The sequence below is a fragment of the Schistocerca piceifrons genome, chromosome 3 (genome assembly GCF_021461385.2).
Source record: "Schistocerca piceifrons isolate TAMUIC-IGC-003096 chromosome 3, iqSchPice1.1, whole genome shotgun sequence".
Lineage (NCBI taxonomy): Eukaryota > Metazoa > Arthropoda > Insecta > Orthoptera > Acrididae > Schistocerca > Schistocerca piceifrons.
In genome coordinates, this window is record NC_060140.1 from 610,622,812 (window position 1) to 610,643,254 (window position 20,443).

At 45.4% G+C, this 20,443-nt stretch overlaps 1 long non-coding RNA gene and 1 pseudogene across 1 annotated transcript in view; both read right to left on the bottom strand.

Annotated features, from left to right (window-relative positions):
• The window catches only part of LOC124789665, a 712,930-nt gene that overhangs the window by 220,145 nt on the left and 472,342 nt on the right, over positions 1-20,443 (bottom strand). The window lies entirely within an intron of this gene.
• Positions 8,998-9,115, bottom strand: LOC124790317 (annotated as a pseudogene).

A 20,443-nucleotide genomic window follows, 5' to 3' on the forward strand; every position in this document is an offset into this window, starting at 1 on the left:
TCCTGACACTTAAATCTATACTCTATATTAACAAATTTCTCTTCTTCAGAAACGCTTTCCTTGCCATTGCCAGTCTACATTTTATATCCTCTCTATTTCGACAATAATTAGTTATTTTGCTCCCCAAATAGCAAAACTCCTTCACTATTTTAAATGTCTCATTTCCTAATCTAATTTCCCCAGCATCACCCGACTTAATTCGACTACATTCCATTATCCTCGTACTGCTTTTGTTGATGTTCATCTTATGCCCTCCTCTCAAGACACTGTCCATTCCGTTCAACTGCTTTTCCAAGTCCTTTGCAGTCTCTGACAGAATTACAATGTCATCGGCGAACCTCAAAGTTTTTTTTTCTTCTCCATGGATTTTAATACCTACTCCGAATTTTTCTTTTGTTTCCTTTACTACTTGCTCAATATACAGATTGAATAGCATCGGGGAGAGGCTACAAACCTGTCTCACTCCCTTCCCAACTACTGCTTGCCTTTCATGTCCCTCGACTCTTTTAACTGCCATCTGGTTTCTGTACAAATTGTAAATAGCCTTTCGCTCCCTGTATTTTACCCCTGCCACCTTCAGAGTTTGAAAGAGAGTATTCCAGTCAACATTGTCAAAAGCTTTCTCTAAGTCTACAAATGCTAGAAATGTACGTTTGTCCTTCCTTAATCTATCTTCTAAGATAAATCGTAGGGCCAGTATTGCCTCACGTGTTGCAATATTTCTACGGAATCCAAACTGATCTTCCCCGAGGTCGGCTTCTACCAGTTTTTCCATTCGTTTGTAAAGAATTCGCGTTAGTATTTTGCCGCCGTGACTTATTAAACTGATAGCTCGGTAATTTTCACATCTGTCAACACCTGCTTTCAAAAAATGGTTCAAATGGCTCTGAGCACTATGGGACTTAACTGCTGAGGTCATCAGTCCCCTAGAACTTAGAACTACTTAAACCTAACTAACATAAGGACATCACACACTTCCATGCCCGAGGCAGGATTCGAACTTGCTACCGTAGCAGTCGCGCAGTTCCTGACTGTAGCGCCTAGAACCGTTCGGCCACCACGGCCGGCTCAACACCTGCTTTCTTTGGGACTGGAATGAGGTATGATTAGTAAAACGTATGGTTTCTGGAACTTGTGGGGGGCTGTTGGTCGTAAGCAATTCCGCTGTGAGAAATGCACGTATTAAGCTGTGTAACAGTTAAAAATTGCAATCTTCCATATTGTGTGTAATTGTATGACAGTTCGCAATTATTCACGTAGACTCATCGAAAAATCAGATATCCCCAAAAAATTTTAATTTCTTCGTTGTTTCTTCATTTTAAATTTTGTTATTTGGGGTGAAGAAGAGCAGATCTTCAATCAATGCACCTTTATCGTAAAAATAGTAAATCAGCATCTTATTTGCCATCACCACACATCCTAGTTCCTCGTAGGGCTCACATTGGGGAGAGTTATGTGGCTAATGGGACCCACCTGCAGTAGAGGGCGGCGAACTTCTCTCGGGTGGGTACCGCCCGCGTCCTGGAGCGTCTGTTCGGAGTGGCCCGACCGTCTATTAAGAGAGAGGCGCTCAGCCGTTTGCCGCCGGTAAAGAGGAAGGGTTTCGAGGCGGCTGCGTGCTGAAGGTGAACGTGAACGTGCTACGTGCCACGCCGTTAACCGACGTGAATAGGACTCTGCGGCCATGAAAGCCAGCCGGCTGCCTCCGCGTGCCCGAGACACCACTCGAGCCACTCAGCTAATTAGGCGGCGAGTCGCTGCCTGGGAAGCGCGTGCTTTCCGCCGTAACACTGCCACCCATATCGCTATTCACCACCGCTGCTGTCTGAACAGCCTGGTATTGTCACTAGACGAGTCAGCCACAAGCGTCTCTGTAATGTCGAGTCAAACAGAGAACGTTTAATTAGTGAGCGAGCTGAAACGAGCAACGACGGGCGTAGGACGTTCCAGAACACAAAAGGTAGTGAATGTTGTCGACCTCAGTTCTTAACTTAGGTGTGACGAAAAAAGAAATGCCACTTGAAGCTCTACTGTGGTCCAAAGCCACATATTTTACTGTGGAGAAAAGAGACTATTTATTCTCTTACTATTTTATTTCCAATCTATTCTTCCACTGTTTGTCAACGATTTCGAAGCTCTAAGGCTGAAGCTGGAAGAGCCTGGAGATCAAGCCTTCGCAGCTTCGAAATCAATAGCAAATAATGTGAAAAAATAAACACAGCTCATGGTAACTGTACACACTGAGGTCACAAAAGTCATGGGATAGCGATATAAACAGGCAGTGAATTGGCGGAGCCGCCATTTGTACTTGGGTGGTCCGTAAGAAAAGGTGTCCGGCGTGATGGTTGAAATGGCTCTAAGCACTTTGTGACTTAACATCTGAGGTCATCAGTCCCCTAAATTTAGAACTACTTAAACATACACTACTGGCCATTGAAATTGCTAAACCAAGAAGAAATGCAGATGATAAACGGGTATTCGTTAGACAAATATATTATACTAGATATGATTACATTTTCACGCAATAGATTCTGAGAAATTAGTACCTAGAACAATCTCCTCAAGCTGTAATAACGGCCTTGACGCCTGGGCATTGAATCAAACAGAGCTTGGATGGCGTGTACCGGTACAACTGCCCATGCAGCTTCAACACGATACCACAGTTCATCAAGAGTAGTGACTGGCGTATTGCGACGAGCCAGTTGCTCGGCCACCATTGACGAGACGTTTTCAGTTGGTGAGAGATTTGGAGAATATGCTGGCCAGGGCAGCAGTCGAACATTTTCTGTATCCGGAAAGGCCCGTACAGAACCAGAAACATGCGGTCGTGCATTATCCTGCTGAAATGTAGGGTTTTGCAGGGATCGAATGAAGGGTAGAGCCACGGGTCGTAACACGTCTGAAATGTAACGTCACTGTTCAAAGTGCCGTCAATGCGAACAAGAGGTGACCGAGACGTGTAATCAATGGCACCCCATACCGTCACGCCGGGTCATACGCCAGTATGGCGATGACGAATACACGCTTCCAACGTGCGTTCATCACGATGTCGCCAAACATGGATGCGACCATCATGATGCTGTAAACAGAACCTACATTCTCCGAAAAAATGACGTTTTGCCATTCGTGCACCCAGGTTCGTCGTTGAATACACCATCGCAGGCGCTCCTGTCTGCGATGCAGCGTCATGGGTAACCGCAGCCATGGTCTCCGAGCTGATAGTCCATGCTGCTGCAAACGTCGTCGAACTGTTGGTGCAGATGATTATTGTCTTGCAAATGTCCCCATCTGTTGACTCAGGGATCGAGACGTGGCTGCACGATCCGTTACAGCCATGAGGATAAGATGCCTGTCATCTCGACTGCTAGTGATACGAGGCCGTTGGGATACAGCACGGCGTTCCGTATTACCCTCCTGAACCCACCGATTCCATATTCTGCTAACAGTAAGTGGATCTCGACCAACACGAGCAGCAATGTCGCGATACGATAAACCGCAATCGCGATATGCTACAATCCGACCATTATCAAAGTTGGAAACGTGATGGTACGCATTTCCCCTCCTTACACGAGGCATCACAACAACGTTTCACTAGGCAACGCCAGTCTACTACTGTTTGTGTATGAGAAATCGGTTGGAAAATTTCCTCATGTCAGCAAGTTGTAGGTCTCGCCATCGGCGACAACCTTGTGTGAACGCTCTGAAATGCTAATCATTTGCATATCACAGCATCTTCTTCCTGTCGGTTAAATGTCGTGTCTGTAGCACGTCATCTACGTGGTATAGCAATTTTAATGGCCAGTAGTGTAACTAACCTAAGGACAGCATACACAGCCTTGCCCGAAGCAGGATCCGAACGTGCGGCCGTAGCAGCAGCGCGGTTCGGGACTAAAGCGCCTAGAACCGCTCTTCCACAGCGGCCGGCTGCCCTGCGTGATTATGGCCGCACAACGGCAATTAGTAAACTCTGATCACTGAATGATAGTTGGAGCTAGACTCATAGAATATTCCATTTCGGAAATCGTTAGGGAATTCAGTATTCCGAGATCCACAGTGACAAGTGTGCCGAAAAAAAAAGCACATTTCAAGCATTATCTCCGACACAGATAAGGCATGGGCCCACAATCGGGAGCAGCAGCTTTTAAGCCGAGTTGCTGGGAGATAAGCAACGCTGCGTGACATAATCGCACAAATCCAAGTGGGACGTTCGGAAAACGTATCCATTTGGACAGTGCGGCGTGATGGGCTACGGTAGCAGACGACCGATGCGAATGCCTTTCCTAACAGCACGACATCGTCTGCAGCCTCTCTCCTGGGATCGCGAACAGATTAGTTGGAACCTAGACGAGTGGAAAACATGGCCTGCTGAGATGAGCACCGATTTCAGTTGGTACGAGCCCATGAAAGTGTTCGAGTGTGGCACAGACTGGATGTGGTTATGTCTGGCTACTTGGAGACCGTATGCAGCCACTCGTTTCTAGACGACGACGGAACGTTAACGGACGACAATACGGCACATCACTGAGCCACACAAGTGTTGGTGATTGGTTTAAACAGCATACTGGGTAATTCGAACGAATGATTTGGCGACCAACATCCTTCATCATGAATCCCATCGAACGTTTATGGGACATAATCGAAAGGTCAGTTCGTGCACAAAATCTTACAATGGCAACACTTTCGCAATTATGGACTGCTATAGAGGCAACATGGGTCAGTACTTCTGCAGGTGCCTTCCAACGACTTTTTGAGTTCACTCCACGTCGAGTTGCTGCACTACACATCATATTAGGAGGTACCCGTGACATGATATTAGGAGGTATCCCATGACTTGTCACCTCGTTTTACAAGAGACTAAGAAAGTGCAACTACTTCTCCCCCGCTAATATCATCGCTCCTCTCAAACGAAAACAGTGCAATATCTGAAAAATAATGGCTGGTTCAAATGGCTCTGAGCACTATGGGACTTAACATCTGAGGTCATCAGTCCCCTAGAACTTAGAACTACTTAAACCTAACTAACCTACGGACAGCACATACATCCATGTCCGAGGCAGGATTCGAACCTGCGACCGTAGCAGTCGCGCCGTTCCAGACTGAAGCGCCTAGATGACTAAGGGATACTAACTACTGCTCCAAATATATGTGTTCCTTAATCAAATTTATCCTTGATGTATACATATATTTCTTATTCAGACCAACAGCTCAATTCACGCAATAAATACTAGAAATAAGAATAATAATGACACTTGCTTCGGCCCAGAAAGATGTCCATTACTCGTGACACACGTTTTCAATAACTTGCCAGAAGCAATATAAAATCTTGCTACTAATAAAGTCCAGTGTAGGAGGAGCCTAAAGGACTTACTTGTAGCCAACTCCCTCTACTCAACTAGGGAATTTCTTAAGAGAAACGTAGGATGTGTATATTTTAGTAATAATATCAAATAGTGCATTACATATCACGTGACTTCATTACAAATTCAGTGTGGCAATGCAATTCATTGTAAATAATTGTTGTAAAAATCATTTTTCTTTAATAGACCAAGAATTACACTGAAGAGCCAAAGAAACTGGTACACGTGCGTAATATCGTGTAGGGCTCCGCGAGCACGCAGAAGTACCGCAACATGACGTGGCATGGACTCGACTAATGTCTGAAATAGTGGTCGGGGGAACTGATCCTACGAATGCTGCAGGGCTGTCAATAAATCCGTAAGAGTACGAGGGGGTAGAGATCTCTTCTGAACAGCACGTTTAAAGGCATCTCAGATATGCTCAATAATGTTCATGTCTGGGGAGTTTGATGACCAGGGGAAGTCATTAAACCCAGAACAGTGTTCCAGGGGCCACTCTGTAGCAATTCTGGAAATGTGGTGTGTCGCAATGTCCTGCCGGCATTGCCCAAGTCCGTCGGAATGCACAATGGACATGGATGGATGCAGGTGATCAAACAGGATGCTTACGTACGTGTCACCTGTCAGAGTCGTATCTAGACGTCTAAGTGGTCCCACATCACTCAACTGCACACGGCCCACACCATTACAGAGCCTCCACCATCTTGATACGTCCCCAGCTGCCATGCAGGGTCCGCTCGATACAATTTGAAACGAGACTCGTTCGACCAGGCAACATGTTTCCAGTCATCAACAGTCCCTATTTGGTGTTGGCGGGCCCAGGCGAGGCGTAAAATTTTGTGTCGTGCAGACATCAAGGGTACACGTGTGGGTCTTAAGCTCCGAAACCACATATCGATGGTGTTTCGTTAAATGATTCGCACGCTGACACTTGCCGATGACCCAGCACTGAAACCTGCAACAATTTGCCGAAGGATTGCACTTCTGTCACGCTGAGCGATTATCTTAAGTCGTAGTTGGTTCCGTTCCTGCAGGATCTTTTTCCGGCCGCAGCGATGTCGGAGATCTGATGTCTTACCGGACTCCTCATATTCACCGTACAATCGTGAAATGGTCGTACAGGAAAAGCCCCACTTCGTCGCTACCTCGGGGATGCTGTGTCCCATTGCTCGTGCGCCGACTATCACGTTGAAACTCACTTAAATCTTGATAACCTCCACTGTAGCAGCAATAACCGATATAACAGCTGCGCCATATACTTGTTGTTTTATATAAGCATTGGCACCGCAGCGCCGCATTCTGTCTCTTTACAGATTTCTGTATTCGAATACGCATGTCTATATCAGTGTCTTTAGCGCTTCAGTGTATATCATGCACGTTAGTGTATTGAACATTTAGATGTTTGTTACGAGTTCGTTATTTCCTTTTAAATGGAACTTTTACTTGGGATCTGTGGAAGATACATTGGTACATCCATTTTTCTTTGCAAATATTCTTGTTTTCTTACGTGTTTTGCATCCTGGAGGACCCCACACTACGGATGTATTGAGACGAAAAGTTAGGCGACCATACTCACGACTCCAGCGTGTACCGCACCACTGTCGACAAGGCGTGCGCAGTTGCTGCATGGGTTGGCAGTATGAGCTATACCGAGGTTCGCCAGGGGCCCCAGCTGTCAACCCATGGGCACCACGTGTATGGACAGCGATTGGCCTCATTAAATACAGGAGCACTGAGCTACGGTGGACAATTCTGTCCAGTGCGCCGAGTCGTGTACAGTATCTGGTCACTGCCGAGTCTAAGAGCTGCATCCCGAGTCTACAAGCTGCAGTGGTCTTTCGTCGTCTCCGAGACTCAGGCTCCGTAGGCATCGCAGGCCAGCTCTGGACTCTACGTAGGCATCAATTAGAGGAATCATGACAGGATTTCAATATTTCAGAGTAATACTTTGTAATAATTTCAAACGTCTAATTGTGCTGAACATTTCACAAGAAGAAGCATCATTTAAGTTGAGCATTTCTTTATATTTAAGAAATATCATTTTATTACTAATTGTTGGGGATTTTTCTGGTTGAAGATAACCTACGCCGTCCTCCTGCAGTCCCAAAACAGGTACGTCTAATCTGATATAAGCTAACAGTTCTTGGTCACGTCAGTGGCAACTTAGAGCAGAACGGCGCTTGGAAACAGAAACATTAACAATTTTCTCGTTTCTCTCCTATTGTGATACTGTTTGCAAACGTTTTAAAAAATAAGGCAACAAAGCTTAAACTTGCGGTGTTGTCTGCAAAACGCTGCGCAGCTCTGCGCATTAACACCTTATTGTTTCCTGGCCCGGTGCTCTACTGTGTGGCCACGGGCGCAAAATAAACAAAAGCAGCCGTGCGCAGCGTAATCTGTAACTCAGCGCTCGACGAGCGGGTTAGCAAAAAGATTCCAGGTTGAGAAGTAACTCTGTCTTTGTGCATACACAAAGGATATAGAGATAAAGAGACCTGTGGTGCAGACAAATGGGGAAATTAGCACCAGAAGCAGCACTTACTGGACTCCGGCATCCGCCGTCGTTACAGAAATTTACCAGGTATAACTTGTCGACACGATTTAGAATATTTTTGCGGAAACCGTTTGAAAGCACGTTCATTTATATGTACAACCTCATCCACTTTTATTCTACGGAACCTGCTGGTTTGTTTACGATTCGTTTTATCGAGGTATCTCAACGCCATGAACAAATTTTCAGTGTGCGGCAGTTTACGACTGTTTGCACAAATCGGACGAAAATCCACTTATCAATTACTAGTCTCTCTTATATCTAAAACTCAAAAAATGACGGTTTGAAGAAATGCAATCCGTCTGGCGAAACATTAACAGCGTGTTTACGAACGCTCGGCCAGTGAGTATGTAACGTAAGAACACTGTAATACACGTAGATAATACAGTTATATTTAGGGAGACAAGTGTTACGTAACTGAATGTGAAATAGATATTCTTTGAATATACAGGATAATATAAAACTAGCTGCCCTTCTTTGGACTTTTAGATGTCCACCATCAATCCTACTGGTAAGGATCCCAAACCGAACAGAAGTACTCCAGCAGAGGACGAACATGTGTAGTGCAGGCCGTCTTTTGCAGGCAATCTGTTGCATCTTTTAAGCCATCTGCCAATAAAATGCAGTCTTGGTTTGCCTTATCCACGGCATTATCTATGTGATCGTTTCAATTTCAGCTGTTCGTAATAGTAATTCCCAGGCATTTAGTTGAATTGGCAGACTTTAAATTTGTGTGATTTATCGTGAAACCGAAATTTAACTCATTTCTTTTCCTACTCAACTGGACGACCTCACACTTTTCCTTATCTGAGAGAATTTCCACGTTTCGCATCATACAGACATCCTGTCTAAGTCATTTTGCAGCTGGTTTTGATCTATCACTATTACCACTCCGTCTACAGGCCGCAAGCGGCCCATCGGGACCACTAGACCGCCGTGTCGTCCTCCGAGGAGGATGCGGATAGGAGGGGCATGGGGTCAGCACACCGCTCTGCCGGTCGTTATGATGGTATTCTTGACCGAAGCCGCTACTATTCGGTCGAGTAGCTCCTCAATTGGCATCACGAGGCTGAGTGAACCCAAAAAAAATGGCAACAGCGCATGGCGGCCTGGGTGGTCACCCATCCAAGTGCCGGCCACACCCAACAGCGCTTAACTTCGGTGATCGCACGGGAACCGGTGTACCCACTGCAGCAAGGCCGTTGCCGATCTGTCACTACACTAGGCGATAAATGACAGCATCATCTGCAAACGATCTAAGAGGACTGCTCAAATTGTCTCCTAAATCGTTTATACAGATTAGGAACATGTCTTTGAGGAACGCTGGATATTAATTCTGTTGTAACCGATGATTCTGCATCGATTACTACGTACTGTGGTTGTCCTGACAGGAAATCACGAATCCAGTCGCCCAACCGAAGCGATACTGCGTAGGCTCAGTATTATTTTAAGTCTCTTGTGAGGAATGGTGTTAAAAGCCTTCTGGAAGTATAGAAATACAGATCCCGTGTCGATGGCACCCATTACTTCGAGGCACATATAAAAAGCTAGTTGTATCGCGACAGACTGCTAACTGAAGGGTCCCAGGTTCGATTCCCGGCAAGATCGGAGATTTTTTCGGCTCGGGGACGAGGTATCGTTTGTATCTTCCTTACATTCGTATCGTCATTATTAACACGAAAGTCGTCTCATTCATATTGTCGCATCCTCTTTTCTCTGTTGAGATGGCAGCATGGACAATAACCAAAAGCCTATAAGCTGGAATAAAAAAAGGAGGTAGTTGTGTTTCGCAAGAATATGTTTTCTAATTCCGTTTATTTTCCTATTTTGGGACGTTAAGGTGAACCGATAATGCTGTATCTATATTATCAGAAATTCTTCTCGTTATATTTTAGAAACAACGTAGTTGCTCCCTTTCAATGAGGACAATAAAATCGTGGGCGCTCACAGTCAACGGGTGGTAAACTGAACGTTACGAACTGCGAAAGTTCTTGTGAGAGAAAAAGTGAAAGTGGGAAGCGGAATGTGGCTCTGTGGCACAGAGTGTGACGCGAGGCACGACAACGCTAGCGTAGGCGGTGCGTTTCTGCAGAGCGAAGCACTGCGTCTGTGCCACAAACGCAACTGCTTTGTGAGTGTCTCGCCGTCGCTGGGTGGGAGGTAAGAAGCCTCTGCGCAGGTGTGCTGCGTCCTAAAAACCGCCAGCCGAGCGCACAGCGGCCGACGGACCACCAGCTGCGTCAGAAGCAGCTTAGGGCGCGGCGGGCGTCTGTGTAGCGTGTAGTCGGACGTGTCCACGGCAACGCAAGGCAAGAGTGGCGCTACCAGCAAAAAAGACCTGCAAGGGAGTTACTCGCTGCTCCTGTCACACGCGTAGTTCTGTTACTCGTGGTCTCTTCTAGAGGGAGAGACGGCGAGTGGGCGGCATTTAAGCAGTTCCGTCTCGGGACCTGGAAACGCATATCGACGAGATGCTGGTGACGTCACAGCGTGGAATTCCACGTTCAGCTACACCTCAGAGCGTGAAATAATGAGCCGGGCATGTCAGATGTTTTGCCTCGTGCAGAGGAACGTGGCTACCGAGATGCGACATCGTTTTCAATTCACAGGGACGACTCTGGAGCAGCAATATTATACAGCGTGCAATAAAAATGTTCGGCACAAATTGCAGACGCGTTTCTGAGACGTAATTATGCTATGCGAACATGGGGCTGGAAACGCTTTCTTTCCAGGTTATAACACATTTTCTGGAACTTACGGTAATTTACAAGAATGATTGTCTATCGAAGTAGCTGGATCCAAACGGTACATATCGAACGTGCGGTTCTAAATCGTTCATGCGACTCTGGTGGCGGGCGTTATGATCAATTATTTGTGACCGTCATTTTTATCTTTTTTCCGTCCTTCCCTTGGTTGATCTAAGTTACATACCTCCGCGAATTAATGGTAAAAAGGGAATTTTTCCTGTAGCGTGCACATCACATGACGATAACACCGACGAGGACTAAGGTAAGTCATTTCATGTGTAATTACAAGTATTTTTGTAACGGTCATCTTTTGTCATTACTGTAGTGACCACCGTAAACATACTCATAACGCCCGCCACCAGAGCCGTCGCATGCGTCCACTTTTCCCTGCAAACGCAAGTTGTGTAAGTGTAGGTACTGAAACAAGTACAGTTCGTCTCTTTGTTCTGGACGCCCTTCTATTTTTATGGTAGACTTGACAGACTTCCATAGCTGCTCAATATTCTGGGTGTGGACACTGGCGTCATCCGAAGAGACGAACTCCAGAGAATGGTTCACGAATTCGTGGTCGAACCCTTCAGCTTTTAGAGTCTTGTACGACTGAAACCCGTCTGTGATGACTTTTGTTCCAGGCAGTATGAAGTGTTTTACGAGACCCCCTAAAGTCACCTTGTCTCGGGACAATACCCTCACAACGAAACACTCGCGGGACTCTCTTTCTATCCCACCGAATACCCAGATATGATCTATTTCAGTTTTAGAAGGTCGTCCTCTCTGATTCTTTTGTCTAGCAATATGAGATTCGTCTACTTTTACAATTTTATTCGCTCCACAAATTGGCACACTATCATTTGCCACTAACACGTAACAGACTTCTCGGCAAAACCCGAAATGCCGAGCGGTTCTAGGCGCTCAGTCTGGAAGCGCGCGACTGCTACGGTCGCGGGTTCGAATCCTGCCTCGGGCATGGATCTGTGTGATGTACTTAGGTTAGTTAGGTTTAAGTAGTTCTAAGTTATAGGGGACTGATGACCACAGATGTTAAGTCCCATAGTGCTCAGAGCCATTTGAGCCAAAACCCGAAATAGTCACACACAGTATTTGCGGGTAACTCATTCTGATGCTGTGGCTTGCAACGTGTAAGCTCGAGTCCAGCACGACAAAAGAATTACGCTCGTCTGAATGGATAATTTGGAGGGCTCGAACCATGTATTTTTCCTGATGCTGGTTCGCTTTCCGCAAAGTCCGAAATGAAATTGCAACGGTATCTCAGTGTCGACACTCCTCTTACGAAGTTTTACAGACTTCGCAGCACCACAGTCAACACAGTTCCTCCTTTCTTTGTCCGGCAGAAGCCCATATTTGCGGCAAAAAGTCAAACATTTGTCTATGCTGGATATGCATGGAGTTTTCCATGTCAATCCGCAAAAGATACGTGAGAAACAGCAGACATTACACTCGCTATCGACAGAAACCGTGTTGGTTTCCCGATCCAATCACAAATAATTACGGCGGGAATGTAATGTACACGAGCTGAAGGAACAACGGAAAACTGATAAAAATGACGATCACAAATAATTGATCATAACGCCCGCCACGAGACTTCCATAATCGATTTACTACCGCACGTTCGATATGTATCGTTTGGACCCCTCCGACTTCGATAGGCAATCATTCTTGGAAATTACCACGCTTTCTTTCCATGTTATAACTCATTTTCTGCAACTCATTAATAAAGATAAATAGACACTAAATGACCTTACCAGCATACCACATGCAACTCTTTCTCACAGCAGATGTTCAATATGCCCTCCGCGGTCATTGATACATGCATCAAGCGCCGTCGTACTCACTCGCTGATGTATCCCTGGAGTAATGCTTACGGTTGAGCGCGAGCGCCATTGCCGTCAGCTAATCCATACATCAAATTGACATCTGCCATCTATACATTTGTGCACACTGCCATTGCACGAGCAAAGTCTGTGATGGACTCTACGAAGTAACCCGTGTGCTTGCAACGGTCGTACTGGAACTGTTGATGTTATTTGTAAACGAGCAATGACGTACGTCGCGTGGCAACAGGGACATGCAAAACAAAACACTGGCAGTGTCCAACGTAACCAGACGTCACTGAGAGTGCATGTTCTCCATGATTCTAACGTTGTGTTCTTGTATGTTTCCCACGATTAATGAGTTTGAGAAAATGAGCTGTAACGTGGGAACAAAGCGTTTCCAGATCGATGTTCATGTAACATAATTTCTTCGTCTACGTGTGAAGAATGTGTCCTGCAAATTTGTGTCGTACATTTTTGTTACACCCGGTATGGCGTTATGTGTCGTATTTGGTGCGTTTTGTTTAAGATCAGGCCGGCCGTTGTGGCCGAGCGGTTCTAGGCGCTTCAGTCCGGAACCGCGCTGCTGCTACGGTCGCAGGTTAGAATCCTGCCTCGGGCATGGATCTGTGTGATGTCCTTAGGTTAGTTAGGTTTAGGTAGTTCTAAGTCTAGGGGACTGATGACCTCAGATGTTAAGTCCTATAGTGCTCAGAGCCATTTGAACCATTTTTTATCATCTATATGTGACGTGAACTTTGTATCTCGTAAATAGCTCTGTAGCTAAAATGATCCGTACTTATTCTCCAGGTGTACAATAGCGCAAGCTACTTGAATATCTTTGATTGCCGATCGATCGTCTAACACTGCATTGTCCGTTTTCTCAATACTTTAAACTGTTTCAGAGAATGTATTTTCTCGCGCGAGGTTGTCTTTTGGTTGGTTCACTCATTTCTCAACCATTGCTTTCCTTTCATGTCCCTCGACGCTTGTAACTGCCGTCTGGTTTCTGTACAAGTTGTAAACAGCCTTTCGCTCCCTGTATTTCACGCCTGCTACCTTCAGAATATCAAATAGGCTGTTTCATTCAATACTGTCTAAAACTTTCTCTAAGTTTACAAATTCTATAAGTGTAGGTTTGCCTTTCCTTGACCTATCTTCTAAGGTAAGCCGCAGTGTCAATCCAAAGTAATCTTCCCCGAGTCGCCTTCTACCGGTTTTCCAAATCTTCTGTAAATAATACGTGTTAGTATTCTGCAGCCATGACTTATTAAAGTGATAGTTCAGTGATTTTCACACTTCTCAGCAATTGCTTTCTTTAGAATTGGAATTTTACATTCTTCTTGAAGTCTGAGGCTATTTCGAAGGAAGGAAGATTACGGTTTAATGTCCAGACGTCATCGAGGTTATTAGAGTGGAGCAGAAGTTCGGATAGGTCCAAAGATGGGGGAGAAAATCGGAAATGTGTTTGAACCGTGCCGGCCGAGGTGAGCGAGCGGTTCTAGGCCCTACAGTCTGGAACAGCGCGACCGCTACGGTCGCGGGTTCGAATCCTGCCTCGGGCATGGATGTGTGTAATGTCCTTAGGTTAGTTAGGGTTAAGTAGTTCTATGTTCTAGGGGACTGATGACCACAGAAGTTAAGTCCCATAGTGCTCAGAGCCATTTGAACCATTTTTTTGTATGAACCGTCGTCCCGAATGCACTGGGCAAGAGTATTTTGCCTGTCTCATATATCCAGATGCAAGAGTTTTGTCATGGGCTGGTTCTCCAAAGGCTATCAGTAGTTCTGATGGCATGTCGTCTAATCCCAGATAAGGCGACTGCCTAATTCCACCCTACTGCCATGTCAAAACCTTACGACGACTGAACACCGCGACACTGAATACCTCCTGATGTCGTTACGGACATGTTATGTGTTGAGAAAAGCATGTAAGAGGAGAAAAGACGAACGGGGAATCATCCTAACAACAATTATGGCCTCATGTGGAGAAACACGGTGACATAAACGACTTTCAGAAAAGGTTTATTGTTATGTCCCACCACCTGGGAAGGAGTATTTCGGAAACACCGAAGACGGTCAGCTATTCGTGGGCTACTGTCGTGAGCAACTGCAGAAACTGGTTGGCGGATCCCGAAACCACGAGTGGCGACAAGGTGTTGGACGCTCACGCCTCATCGTAGCTCAGGGGCTTTCCCGCTCTACAAAGCAGTATGTGTGACAGAACTAACGACAGAGCACAATGCTGGTGCAGGAACAATGTGACGAGTACGACACTGACTGGGTGCTGTTAAACGTGGGACTCCACAGAAGACGACCTCTGCGTGTTTCCATGTTGACCCAACGACGTCGTCAGTTACGATTACAGTGTGTACAGGATCATCGAAACTGGACCGTGAACCAATGGAAAGGCGCCGCCAAGTCGATGGTCGTCTCAGCATACGCAGTCGTCCGGGCGAAGGGCTGGCTGCTCGAAACAGGCAACGGGTCACGGAGCAGGCCCCTGGGGGCAGATTTACGCTGGGAAAAAACTAGATCCTATCTGACCACCAGGTGCAAATTCGGCAAGAAGAAAAGATGTATAGAAATGTTTCCATATGTAATGGATTAGAAACGAGGCATGGGCAGAAACGATCAAACAAGTGAGAACAGAATAATGTTGATTTTTTTCATTAATTACCGCTTACACAGTTTGTTCACTATGAGCACTGGAGACGGCGAGATGCTGTACGGAGCCAAATTTGCACCGGTGGCCAAAATTGGAACGATTTTTCCAGCGTAAATTGGTTTCACATTAACGGATTAGCATATCTACCAAGTTTCACTGCCTTACGATTATTACAGCCAACACTGGACCTCCGTGAGTAGTTGATCTTTAATTATAACCACACAGTGTTATAGCATACAAAAGTTCATATTGTGGACGTGGAACCTCACCTCTGCGATTGGAAAATTTTACGGCTTTCCACTGGAATGTGGCTCTACATAACATGTTGATCTCCCCACACTGCTGCGTGGATCTTAAAATGTCGACAAGTGGAAGCTGTTTTCTACGCTTGATAAGGCCCAAGAGGTTGAAATAAGATGACGTAATCGCAAATGAAATAATGTATGAGAGGCAATCAAGTGATAACCGAGCACCCGCCATAACGGGACCATGAAATAGTTCTATTCAAAAGAAATCACCACAAACATTAAGCTATTTATCCCACTGGGAGACGAAATGAGCAATTCCTACTTTAGAATGCGTTCCGCAGCTGACGGGGCCAAAACGGCATCCACTCTTTCACTTCCCCGTGCGACCAAAACCAGCGTCCACGCACGTCTTCCTTCATGTCACCAAAGATGTTAAAATCAGACGATGAAATATCCGGGCTGTACAGAGGATTTCGCAGTGTTTCCCAATCAAATCGCTGCATTGTAGCCTTCATCCGATTGGCAGTGCCAGAGCGGGTATTATCGTGCAACAGGATGATTCTGTCTGACAGCATTCAGACATCCCAAGGCCAAACGGCAAACACAACTGTGGAAATATTCCACATCTCAACCGCCAAAGAAATCCAAAGCTGTTTACATAAGTTACGGTAAGATCATGATGACCTTTTCCGACAGAATGGACCCTACAGTCATCGAATTGCTCGAGGGTCGAACCACAATAGTCGGACGAGGAAGTGCAAGGGTGGATGCGGTTGTGCATCCGTCTGCTTCCGACCGCGTTCTACGAAACAGGAACTGGTTGTCTCGTCTCCCAGTGGGATAATGTCTTAACAAATGTGGTGTTTACTTTTGAATGGAACCATTCCATGGTCCCTTTGGGGTGGCTGTTTGGTTTTCATTTGACTGTCTCTTATTTTTCAAATCAGAAACAGCCTCACGGGGTCAAATGACTATTTTCGAAATATTCAAAGCGACTGTGGTTTCTAGCATAACTGTGTTTTCACCTATGGCCAGAGGTTTACGGAGTCCTACATGCTGATGGCACGTTTGAATCCAGTTGCTCTTTACTTTACTGCAGGAGAAGGCTACTTATAAACCCCGACCAACGGCGGGCGTGGTTTCGTTGGTGAGAGCAAGTAGAAAACACAGGGTTTACAGGAGTTATCCATCTGAAAGCAAGGCACACTTTATAAAAAGCAGTGTATTTTGGCACTTTTCGGATGGAGTGGTGGGAGTACAAGCACGCGTTCACCAACTTGGGCAAGGTCTGCTGCGGGAGGAGAAATGGGTGGAGGGGAACAACCGCCTCCTGCTCGAAAACTGGAATCAACATTTCATTCAGCAAGTCTACGACAATGCTGCATTGCTACGACGTGCTTTACTGTTTCGTAGCTAATGTTGGCAGCAGACAGAAACAGTCTGCACCGGCCCGGAGTCACCCGACTTACATTGATTCTACTGCTCCAAATGTTCAAATGTGTGTGAAATCTTATGGGACTTAACCGAGAAGGTCATCACTACCTAAGCTTACACACCACCTAACTTAAATTATCCGAAGGACAATCACACACACACCCATACCCGAGGGAGGACTCGAACCTCCGCCGGGACCAGCCGCACAGTCCATGACTGCAGCGCCCTAGACCGCTCGGCTAATCCCGCGCGGCTACTGCTCCAAACAGTGCCAATTTATACTGTGTGTATAGTACGTTACTGTACCTAATGTACCACTACAGTACGGACAAAATTGCGTTGATATCAGTATCATCTCTGTGTCTCGTCGAGGAACTTTATCTTTGCTCTGAAATTATCGTTCATATCACGGAATTCGATGTTTGTATAGATGGAACACATTCAGTGAAGTATAACAATCGTAAGCGACCAAGTGAAGCCAATTGCAGCTCATACCTGACAGTGACCAAACTGTACAGTGGAAAGTGTTTCTTTTGAAGTAAATTTGGCTGTGAACATTGTAATGGCTCCACATGGGCATTTGCTCAGTTACAAGTATTTACTTAGTTCGCCTCGTGCGATTGGCCAATTTCGGCATTGCAGGCCATTCTCAAGTCCTATAGCGGTCAACAACACTTAACAGCGGTAGTCGAATGTAGTGCATTTGTTGACACCTATAGCACTTCAGAATGGTCTGCAAGACTAAAATTGGCCAATCCTGCGAAACGAAATAAAGTAGATAAGTGCTGATTAAGCAAAAGACGAGGTGGGACTATTACAATGTCTTTCAACCGATTTGCGGGTGTGGTACTCCCACATAAAGGAAGTGATTGTTGCACGTGGAGAGCTGGCGACCTGGGACCTGCGTATGATACCACGAGCCCGGCTTGCTGCTCCCCTCGTGGCCGCCGACCCTCCCCCCCCCCCCCCTCCATAATGCCTGACGTTGAGTAATCGCCCCGGGCTCAGCAGCATGGTGCAGGCAACCCCCTCGCAGGGCGTGGTCACCAGCGAGGCCTACCCCGGTGCACGCGCCTCCGCTATCGACTGCCTCCCCGTTAGAGCCCCAGCCCTTTTATAGCTCTAGAACGCAATCTTTTACGACCGGAAGAAATTGGCTTTTAATCTCATCACAGAGTCGCAGGGACTCAAAGCAGTTCCGCAGTCAGAAATAGTGCTTCACTGTTTCGCACTCAAATTTCTGTGATACAACAATATTACGAGAGGATGCAATTTATCTATCATTCCACAGAGATTTCTTATCAATGAATTTCTTTTTATTTGATAGTCATACTTTTTTAAATTCATAATCACACTTCGCAACTTCTAGTTAACCTGGCGCTGGAGCGAATAGAGGAGAAAAACTACAAGATGCAGCCAAAACCTAGAATTTGCGAAACAGATTGTAGAGGTGATGAGTGTATTAGTTATGTAGAGGTAAACAGATCAGCAAAGGAGAGGAAAAGGTGGAGATCAACATCAATCCTACTGCGAGACTGGTGATATGAAAGAAACCGAAAAGAACTAAATGGATTGCCTACATCAATTATGGCGAATGTCAGGGCGTTGCCTTCGAAACGGGTAAGTACAACTTAATAAACAATGTCCAAAAAGTTTACAGTGCTATCCTGTCCGTGTCCCTGTCCAATTGGAGCCAGTGCTCCATCCAGCCAATTAGCGGGGTGGCCTCTCTAAAGAAACAAAATATATTAATAGTAAAGGAAATTAATATCCTGAACGAGTCTCCGATCGTTTTGGATACTTTGTGAATAAAACTGCCACTACCACTATCCTCGCATAAACGACAGCATCAGAGCAATCTATTCTTTAAGAAAACGACGTTCCGTCTGCGGAGACGGTGATTGACTTATAATAAGGTACAGTATTGTGAGCGGCCACAGCAGTGATTGCTCAGAGGAAAGCCTCAGAACTAGGACATGGACAAGGTCTAAGAATCTTCTTTGATAAGACCAAGATAATGACAAACACAAAAAAACCATAAAACATATTAAAGTGGGAGTGCAAAAAATAGAGATCGTCAAAGAATTGAAATATTTTGGAAATGGATCAGCTGGAATGATTTCGAAAGTTGAACTGGCGTTCCAATTTACCAAAAAACACAAGTAACAAAAAATCCCTCTTATGGAATGCAAAAATCAGACACTATAAAATAGTAATGAAACCGAAAGCTCTATATGCAGCCGAAACCTCGTCCACTACCAATCATGGCCCAGTTGGAAGGCTGGAGATCAGAGAAACGACGATGTAAAGAAAAATCTTTGGTTCTAGATTTCACAACAAACTAATTCTCATAAAAAACGAAATCTTATCAAACTACCCAAAGACTCTCAGACACAGTGAGTAAAAGAAGAATTGATTTTTATGGACACATCCTCAGAATGAACCCAAATAGACTTTAAATTTTTTTTACTATTTCCGCAAAAAAAAAAAAACCAACCAAATCGGTTTAACGAAACGGAGACCGACTGAATAATAAATAAAGCTGATGTAAACGATTTTATTCACAAAAAACGCCAAACCCCAAAAAATAGCGGAACTGATTTTAGCACCTCGTCTTACTGTCTGAAATGGCCATCTATTCTGGCAAGGAGATGACGTAATTTCTTTCTTTAATCACAGCCAGTCATCATAAACAAACTGTCATGCGGCTGTGGATTTCGGTCTTCAATGACTATCTGCAGAATTGATTGACGCAGAAGTAATATATTCTTCTGTTTTAATCAGATCTGAGGGCGTTATTACAGATCGAAATCGGTAGTATGACGACGTTTGTTTGCGACCATTGGCTGAAATTAAAGAAAGAAATTCTGTACTTCCTGGATCACTTTATTCGCGACTATATCGCAGCTTGTAGGAAATGACCTCACCTTTCCTGACTTCCCATTGGCGCATTGTGACTTCCGTAATTTGTCTACCTACCTTGCTAACGCCCGCCGTTGTGGCCGAGCAGTTCTAGGCGCTTCAGTCTGGAACCGCGCGACCGCTACGGTCGCAGGTTCGAATCCTGCCTCGGGCATGAATGTGTGTGATGTCCTTAGGTTAGTTAGGTGTAAGTAGTTTTAAGTTCTAGGGGGCTGATGACTTCAGAAGTTAAGTCCCATAGTGCTCAGAGCCATTTCAACCTTTTTTGAACCTTGCTACCATGCTGAATGATGCTTCCTAAAGCAGAGTCCTGGTTGGTTTCAATTTGTCTTCCTGCTACGAACGTCTATTAAATAGCATGAAGTGCACTCGGAAGGACAGAATAGATGTTCAGATTTACACCTCGAAAAAAAAAAAATGGTTCAAATGGTTCTGAGCACTATGCGACTTAACTTCTGAGGTCATCAGTCGCCTAGAACTTAGAACTAATTAAACCTAACTAACCTAAGGACATCACACACATCCATGCCCGAGGCAGGATTCGAACCTGCGACCGTAGCGGTCACGCGGTTCCAGACTGAAGCGTCTAATCCGCACGGCCACACCGGCCGGCCCACACCTCGATAACGTGTCATCGTAATGCCGTTATTGCTGTAGGTGAGAAAAACTGGAATGAAGCTACTG